The sequence below is a fragment of the Sinohyriopsis cumingii genome, chromosome 17 (genome assembly GCF_028554795.1).
Source record: "Sinohyriopsis cumingii isolate HCF-2022 chromosome 17, ASM2855479v2, whole genome shotgun sequence".
Lineage (NCBI taxonomy): Eukaryota > Metazoa > Mollusca > Bivalvia > Unionida > Unionidae > Sinohyriopsis > Sinohyriopsis cumingii.
In genome coordinates this window covers 70,247,432-70,257,430 of record NC_142977.1, presented here as the reverse complement: position 1 = coordinate 70,257,430, position 9,999 = coordinate 70,247,432, and the positions used below count along the sequence as shown (strand labels likewise).

General features: G+C 32.3%; 1 long non-coding RNA gene across 1 annotated transcript; it reads right to left on the bottom strand.

Moving 5' to 3' along the window:
* Positions 1-1,130: 1,130 nt before the first annotated feature.
* Positions 1,131-6,371, bottom strand: LOC149779198 (uncharacterized). Its single transcript, XR_016415648.1, has 4 exons — positions 6,338-6,371; positions 3,283-3,369; positions 1,692-1,796; positions 1,131-1,247 (listed from the first exon to the last, which is right to left on the bottom strand). It is a non-coding gene; the product is annotated as an uncharacterized LOC149779198 (long non-coding RNA).
* Between the last annotated feature and the right edge of the window lie 3,628 nt (positions 6,372-9,999).

The window sequence follows — 9,999 nt, the reverse complement described above, 5'->3', positions numbered from 1 at the left end:
AATGGTTCTGAAGCATCCTGTGGCAGCCTATGGTTCAGTTAGTTATCTAATAAATATGTATGGACCGAAGCGAAGCAGAGGTGTTCAGACCTTTTCTACGATGACTGTTTGGTCATGAACTGTCATAAAGTCCTCTGTACCTTGCACTATTTGTCCATTGTAAGAAGCTAACTAAATAGCAGATGTTAGATTCACATAAAATTTCCGTAAAATTTTGTTATTTGACCCATTATCTTTTGAATATTTGCTACTTCCTTTCTGGTGTTTGAGGACACGGTTACCGGTAATTTTTAAATTGTTCCAGATCAAATTAAAGGATATCAAATCTCATTTGTTCCGTCATATAAAGACACCATTTCTTCGTAAGGCAACGTTTCATATCCCTTTAAATCTTTAAGTCCACAGAAAATTACTTGCCTGGTGTTACGTATTTTCTAGGACAAGTTAGATTGGTGGGTCTTTAAAAATGCTCAATAGTTTGAAATTTTGACCACATATATTGTGTAAGTTTGAAATTACGACTTCCAAACGTATCGGTCGTACTTGAGTGTGAAGATGAACCATACTTGTATCGCTGTCTACACATGCATACACACCCACCCACATAAACACGCACACTTTGAATATGTGGAATTTTGTTTCCCCAGTTTACTTTAATTACATAACAATGAAATATTAACAGTGTGATGGAGATGAATGAAGGTTTCACTATGCAGACTATACAATATCAGTAAAATGTAGATTCTTCTGGCACAATTATTCCAATTTGTACTCTCCTTTGACAGTATCACCTGTCCCTCAGTTTGGGCTCTGTCATACTTTTTACAGAGGGGTGGGAGAAAAATATAATCTGACAGAGTTTTGAGAGGGGATTGTTATTATTTTTTATACTTATTTGCACATATTATCTCAGCAATTTGATATAATTATATTATAATCAGTGTTTGGTTTTATACAGATGTCTTTTACAATGCGAAATTGTTTATCATGCTGAAAATATATTGTGAGCAGATAAATATAAACTTTCTGTTCGTGAGACTAAATTGTCTGATACACAAAGAGAGAGAGAGAGAGAGAGAGATTTATAAGTTCAGCATAGATGTGTCTGTTTGTTGAATTTGAAATTAGCAGCAAGGAAAAGCAGCGGTTTACATTTTTACATTTAGCAAACCAAAGCATCATGTGTTAACAGTATGGTCAACTCAATCACAATCACCTTGTCAGCTTCAATCTGCAAGTTTTTCAACCTAAGGATAAAATAAATAAATAACTAAATAAATTAATGATTGAGTAAAAACGTCAACGAAAAAGTCATATTATAATTAGGCTTCAAATCTGAAAATCTTTATTCATTAGCTCCAAATTTCACTGATGTCAGATGATCCATCTTAAAGCTGTGTATTGAAAATATAGTATCGCACTTTATTGCAAAAATACTATGAGAGAAAAAACAAATATTAAAACTACTAAGACAGGACATTTGCTTCCTTTGCTTAATTTAATAAGACTGCAGAGAGAGAGAGAGAGAGAGAAGAGAGAGAGAGGAAGAGGAAGATTACATTGCAACATGTTTCTTGTTTTGTTCTTTTGATTTTAGATAGAAATGGAATTCAAAGTCTACTTGGATTGCGAACTCAATTACACCAATGCTTAATTGGTAAAGAGTATAACATAAGTAGATTCTAACTTACCACCGACTAATGTGTTGACTGTACCATTCACTACAATAATGTTAGGGCCACTTCGTTTCTTCAAGTACGGCAAGATAAGCAGTAATAGTAATAATGGTAGGATGTCTGGAACATGAAAAAAGAATGCCACTCCTAGCCATAATTGAATTTTTGACGTCACACCAATCATTAACCAATAAGAGTTGTCCGTATTTTATTATTCTATTGTGATCCAAGTAAGCCCCTTCCCTTTAAATTCTTTGTAAGATACCAAAATACTTTACTTTCTGTCTAGAGAAAAAAATAATGTCATAAAATTCCATTCCCCCCACCAGTTTCTAGGTATCATTTTCAAACGAAGACTATCTACGATTGCCACAAAGAAATGGGCATAAACATCGAGTACATCAAATGTTTTGACTTACCTGACTCAGGGTGTTGAACAGTACGTTAAATTGTAAGACTTTTTTTTTGAGCCCATACTTTTTAAATTGCAAATTCACATGTAATAATGAAAATTCGGATCGACAAACCGATTTCGGAAAGCATGTAAACATTTATTTTATATTTCCAAACCATTTTAGACAGGGTGTAATACCTTTTGTTTCTAAGACATTTATGAGATCTATAATCAGTTTAGTTCCAATATATTTCGAATAGGATATAATAAATATTGTTTCCAATACCGTTTGTCATTATCTAGAAATCAATAGTCAATAAATAATCGAACTGAAAATATATGTTATGACAACACATTTTATTTATATTTCAAGAAATTGTATCTCATAATCTTCCAGGCGTTGATATTAAAATGGAAAATTGAAAAAGTTCATTCTGATAGCTGTATCGTGATAGTAGATGGTTATAATATATCATCGATAAGATAATTTTAAATAATAGAATGTACAGTTTGGAAAATTCCACTAAATATATTGATTTTGTCTTGTTATGTTACAGGTTTAGAAAATAACACGTTTGGAACAAATTATTTTATATGGGAATATAACAACATATTAAACTTGAAGATTAATTCTTAGATTGTCAGTCCCTCAAACTATACCTGCATACATACAGCAGAAAGTATCCTTTCTTCGTCATTGATTTATGTATACATATATAAATATATTCTTTCCATAGAATTGGATTGCTTAACAATTTCAACACAATTTTCGATTATACATTTTTGAGAGGAAACAAGTTTTAAGAGTTACGTTATATTTATAGCCAACAAGGGTGGGTCTATGAACACAAAATGTTAATTTCTATGACGGTAGTTGAAAACATGTCTTTCTTTAAGGCATCGGGAATCGTACCTTATCACAGTTTAGAACTGACCGCTCCATAAAACTAGGCAATATTTACAAATAGGATAAACAAAGCAATACATATTGATGAAACTATATTTCATCTGTGAAAACATGCGGAATATGTTAATCGCAATATCATCAACATATATTACATTAGATGCCCGTTTTGGTCGCATCTTCAGTCACAAAAACAATTTTCTTTCACTAGTTTCTAAAAAGGCTGTCTTTGAGATGATATACGGAGAGCAAGAACATTACTACTACCTCTACTAATACCACAAATAATAATAATAATAATAACTTACAACCAATTCCACCTCCAGCTCCTGCCGTCAGACAGACTGCGAGGGCTAGAAACACGATGAAAAGAGCCGTCAGCTTCATTCTGTATCCTAAAATGACAGTCAAAAGGAACTGAAACTTTCTTTTGCAATGGACTCATATTTAATTGTATTTTATTCTGAAGTAGCTTGACTGCATGCAATTCAGTTATACGATGAGAAGTACTGTCCTAATAGAAGGTGTGAAGCTGTACCAGACGCGAAGTAGAAACCTGTGTTAGGTAATGACAATTAGGACGTCAGCAGTAAAGCATTTAAAAGTAAATTAACGTAACTAATATATACCGTAACGATCTAAAACTGATCTAAAATCAAAATCAAATAACAGAAATCAGCATATTGTGCGGTCTGAAGTATTACTCAGATATTATTTTGTATTGAATGACAAAGGAGCTTTCTGGTTATGAAATTATTCAGAAACGAGGATACTACATTGTATTTTTAGACAACTACATTTTGTTCCACTATAGCTTTTCGACAAAAAAATACATAAAATAGTCTCAAATGTCACAGGAATATAAAATCAATGAGAACACATTGGCTCTTAATCTAATCTAAATACAATAATGCATGGATAATGTCTGGAACAATCAAACAGGATTAAAGTAATTTTCGGGACGATTTTGCTTATTCTATTATTTTCATTCTGAATGTATAATCTACAAGGTACAAATGCATCATGTGACAATGCTGATTGTCTTTGATTTGTACAGAGTGGTAGACACTAATGAGATAATCTTTCTCTGAGAGTTGATTAATATATTCAATAACGTGATTCCCCCAGATTATATATAACAATCGGCACATGACATAAAAATCAGTCATGAATGTCCTGTCGTTTTCAGATGACCGAAGTCTTCATTCGCTTCCAAGACTTTGAATTTATATGTTATATCCAAATTATGAACTTACATTCTATATGCAAATTAAGAATTCATATGTTATATCCAAGTTATGAATGTATATGTTAGAAACAAATTATCAATTTATATGTGACATCCAAAGTATGAATGTATATATTATATCCAGAATAATAAACTTATGTGTTGGATCCAAATAATAAATTTATATGTTAATAATGAATGTATATGTTGTATCCAAATTATCAATTTATATGTTACATCCAGATAATGAAATCAAATTTGATCCATGTGATACATTTATATTTTATATCCAAATTATACATTTATAAGTTAGACTCAAATCATAAATTTATATCATATATTCAAATTATCAATTTATATGTTACATCCAAATTAGGAATTTTAATGTTGCATGCAAAGTATCGATGTATATGTTATATCCAATTAGCCTTCACATCAGTAAGATAGAACGGGTGCGTTTGAATCCAAAATTCTTACACTGAATTTTACCACAGATTTAGTGTATTGATGGAAATAAATAAAGAATGTAATTAGTGTATTGATTCTTTGAAAGCTAAAATATCAATCTAACCTAATAAACCTTCTGATTATCGTCTAAACTAATGTTTCTTGTCAACATAAGGGCTGACAGAGTTTAATTGAAACTATCTAGGAATTTTCGTTTTGGCAATTGATAATAATAATAATAATAATAATAATAATAATAATAATAATAACAATAGTAATAAAATATGAAGAACAATAATTTTCTCGACAAATGTTTGGATTCCGTTTTGAAGTCCGAAAGCAGTATTATATCTTCATCAACTGGCGATCGCTTGATTGTATTAGAATATTCGGGCTATAATATTAGCAACCTCAAAGCATATAACATTTAGATATTTATATACATTCTTCCTGCTAGAGATTGTCCTTTTGTACACCTCTAGTCGATGCCTTCAACTTTGCTCAAAACAATTGGTAGGATGGCTGGGTAATCGATGGTGCTCGTGCATGAAACCTAGGCGATAAGTCCGTACTGAATCTGTCTATGAACAAAGACTAACTCTCTAAACGGTTGCACACGCCGCTCTCTCTCTCTCTCTCTCTCTCTCTCTCTCTGAGTGGGTTCGAGTCTCTTGTCGGCCAACATGGGTATGTTATACAGCAGTTTACCTATACCTACCCTGGATCAGTAGTCCTTACGTACTCCCAGGTTCTTCCTCCATAAAATATACCAGCCACCACATATAGGCTACCATGTACTGAAACATAGCCTTAAACCGATCACAACTCTCCCTCTCTCCGGATACTGGACAATCAGTCATACACAATGGAACTAAACGCCAGAATAATTCATAGATTTCCGCATCCGAATGCAACTTGTAAGATCTTAATATATATATATATATATATATATATATATATATATATATATATATATATATGATAGAACAGGGTTTTGTTATATTTGGGAGTTTTGATTTATTCACGCTTTCTGCGATGAAAACTAATCTTTATCCTTGGAACCGTCGTTCAGTTTAGGAAGTTTGTAATTGCACAATACTTTCGTATCATATGCAAATCTAATTTAGGTAAGACGATGTAAAACTATACCATATCAAATTCAGCTTAAATGAAATGATACATTCCTTGACTCCCATCGAATCTTGAAGCAAGGAAAGGTGCAATACATGATGTAAAACTAACCTAAATTAGTTGAAAAAGCTGTGATATTGTCATCTTTAGCAAACTTGAAGCGTACCTGTTTTGGATGGATTTAATACAATTGAACATACCTTCAATATTTAATATTGAAAATGAGACATTTAGATAAGAAATGCAACATGAACGAGGAAAAATGCTATTACAGCAAAATATCACGGTGTGAACACTTGTTTTTGAGTACTAAAATCTAAAACAAATACCACACAAATATATAAAAGAGGTTTTCGTTTCTTTAAGCACCTGCAATATTATTATGAGCAAATAACTTACATTTGTTTCGTTTGGACATTAACAAGTTCGTCTCATTCCTTGATAGAAATAGTTTGTCGATTCTACAATCAAACATTAAGCCTTACATTTCATTAGGAATATATTTCGCCTTCAACCTCCTTCAATTAACACTAGATTAAACTCTTTGATATACTTACCGTCTGATTGAGTTGATTAAGAATCTGATTCTAGTGTGGCCCCATACTTCAGTTAGACTAACCTTATATATCGCAAGCTAAGCTCAGTCTGTATTTTAAGTTACTTCCTTGAACTGATACGTCGATAACGTTACACCATGTGAGTAGAGTTTGGTATCAGCCTGTCAACCTTTGTCGTTAATATCTTCCTATGATAGTAACTAGCCTCTAGGTCATTACCTTTGCATTAATTAAGTTCCGTTCCTAGCAAGCAACTTGACTTGGTCGGAGCTGTGCCCTGCAGTTAGCACTTCAATAACGCAAACCCAATTTTCATACACTGGCTTCGTTTTAAATGGGGTGCATTATGGTGGTATATATATATATATATATATATATATATATATATATATATATATATATATACGTATGTATGTATGTATGTATGTATGTATGTATGTATGTATGTATGTATGCATGTACCTACTGGTAGGTAAGTAGGAAGGTGCATATGAAATTAGGGAGGTAGGTAGGTAGGTTGGTTTTACTCTCTTTGTTTCCTTTTTTTGAAAGAGATTAACTACAATAAATATTCCAATATGACATAAAATAAAGAAAAGGAAACAGTTCTATATATATTGGAATAATACTTTGTTAACTATATTTTGGTTTCGTTCTGTTGTAATGTACATGTACATGTACATTTCAGCGTGATTCTTTAACTATTTGTGAATTTGTGCTATTATGTAACTTTCCATACCATTTAACACTCCCTATTGAAAAAAATTATTGGCTTTTCCTCGTCACTGCCTGACCACTTTCTTCGGAAAAGGAACTTTCCAATCATTGCCGGAAAGGCACGAGGGTGTCTCGATTGCAACTACTTACGCCTGACTGACTCCATGTCTGAAGTAAATCCAGACACATGTCTATAACTTTTATTGAAGATTGATTAACTATACACGTATAAATATAAACCGTTTAAGATATACTCCAAAGAAGTATGAAATAATATATTAAACACATTATTGTTAAATATTTCGTGACAGACAATATTTTGCAAACCTAGGAATCGATTAAATCATAGAAAGTCAATCAAATGAATATTATTAAAAGCATGCTAAAGACTGAAGAGTCTAGGAACGTTGAAAGTCAAAAGTTCAGTTTGTGTGTGCTCTAATTTTGTATGGCTTCGTGACCATGGAGCTAGGTAAAAATTCAAATAAAGCTTAGTTTCTTTGGCAACGCCATACCGATGCTGTTCCACAATCTGAGATAAGCAAAATATTTAATTATCGGCTGACATCATGTTTTGTGTAGGAACGAACAGCGTCAAAGGGGAAACTTTTTTAATGGCAAAAAGAAACATAAATCTATATCAATCCGAAAGAATGAGATAATTGTTTTTAACTGTATATAAACGTAATATATATTTTTCTTAAGTACAGTATGTCGTATAACACTGATGATTTCTGCATTCCCTTCAGCGATGAATCAAGCGTGTCCGTTTAAAGTAAACAAACCGCAGTGGGGTGTAATGTTGCCGTTTCCCCGCCCATTTCCTGACTGATAGCTGCAAAGATAGTTATTAACTTCTGACCTACTCCAATATTTACGACACAATGACGGCAGGATCATATTAGCTAATCTAAATCTGGGACACAATAACTGGCCTGCTACTCAGCTTCAAAGACTTAAAAGTACTTTGCAACGTTGCTGCTAATACCTGCACTAATTGTAAACTCTCTTACTAACATCTTTAAGGAACCTGTGCATTTTTGTTGGACATAATATGAAAGAATGCAACACTGGATAGAGGTATTAATCTAACATGAATCAGGTAAAGCTTAGCAGAAGCAAACTCTAACTTCGATGATATTGTGTCTGCTGTCTTGTTGCTTCACCACAGAAGCAGGACAATACTATGATCAATACTCTGTTTTTCTCCAGGTTTATTTTATTTTCTGACCTTTATGACTTTGGCGGAGACCAGGTATACAGCGACATCATTCAATAGTCAACAGTGTGCACGTATGCATAAACAGTTGACATGGAAGTGAGTTGATAGTTGGTAGATTCGGAGAGAAGTTGCTAATAGATAATGACTATCTGGCAAACGTCCACACAACGAATCTATCAAAGAGAGATTTCAAGTGTATTGAGGGAATAAATCTTAGTCGACATAATTAAGTTCATATGTTGTGAGCAGTCAGAAATTCATTGTTTCGGATATTTGTCACATAATGTGTTGTGTTGCAGTTGTCGTCCATTATGGCTGATAACGTCAGCAATAAAATTACAACTACAGTGTGTGACTAAAATGTTGTTTTATTGATAATTTATACATCGACAAACGAAGCAAAAATGTAGATAAACTCATTTATTTTGCAAGTCCAAACTTTGAAATATGTTTTGATTTTCTTGTGTCTTTCGATGTTTCATTCCGTCCTGGTCTTATAAACCGTTCACCACAAGAATAGTTTCCATTTATAAATCGACTTGTTTACACACACCCTTAAATCAATTCATGTTCCAGAATGAAAAAGCTCATCCAGGTTGAAACCTGAATACACAAAATAAAATAAGTGAGTTTACGTTTGTGAAGATATATATATATATATATATATATATATATATATATATATATATATATATATATATATATATATATATATATATATTCAAATCATGAACACATTTTTCTTGATGGAACCATTTAATAAACCTAACATATCAATCATGAGTTGTTCGTCCCAGAAAGAAAAACAACCCATCAGATTTGTGAGAGTAACACAAGAATCGTACAATATTAAGTAGAATTAATCACTCATTGAAGATCCTGTCAATATCATTTTCCCCAAAAGAAGCTCGATCGCCTCTTTCGAGTGTGAATATTCTAAATTGTGAAAGTTAGCGCCTGGTTTCATACTTGTAGGTTCTATGCTTTTGAATGGATAAGATAGATAGTTCACTTTATCGTAATCTTAGATGTAAATCACATCAATTACAGATGTTAAAAAAGGGTCTAGAAGGACGGTAAACAGAAAAGATGTCAGAGAGATTTAAAATGTTAGAAATCTTGTGAATTGACATTTCCATGATGACCATCGGTGCTTAAAGGGATCATGAAGATGGACTTGTGTGATTTGTTTTCTGAGGTACAATCGGACTCGGGTTTGCATATAAGTCCATCAATTTCTTCCTCCAGTTTAAAGTTGTCTCTATTTTCTATTGTGTTTGATTTGGAACAATTATTTATTTATTTATTTATTTATTTATTTATTTATTTATTCACTTTTCGCACAACATACATCTGTGATTAAAACACTTTCATCATAACATGCATTCTCCCGAAAATAGCAGTTTTATTTTCAAAATTGAGGAATTTCCCAACTTGCATTTCTTGAATGAAGGGACTCGTTTTTTCGCAGTTTTAAAATTGAAACGATATTTCTCCACATTGGTATTATATGCATCTCTCCCAAAAGATCCCAATATTTTCTGAAGTGTCAGAATACAGATTATGCAAAATGTTATTGAAATCATGGTTCTGAAAAATGTACTGAATGTAAGTCCAGGTCATCGCGGATTTAATTGCCAAATGATGTTTTGCTTATTATATGATAAAAACAGTAATTATTCCTAAAACTAGGTGAAAGTTTTATTCTCTCTTGGTCGATATT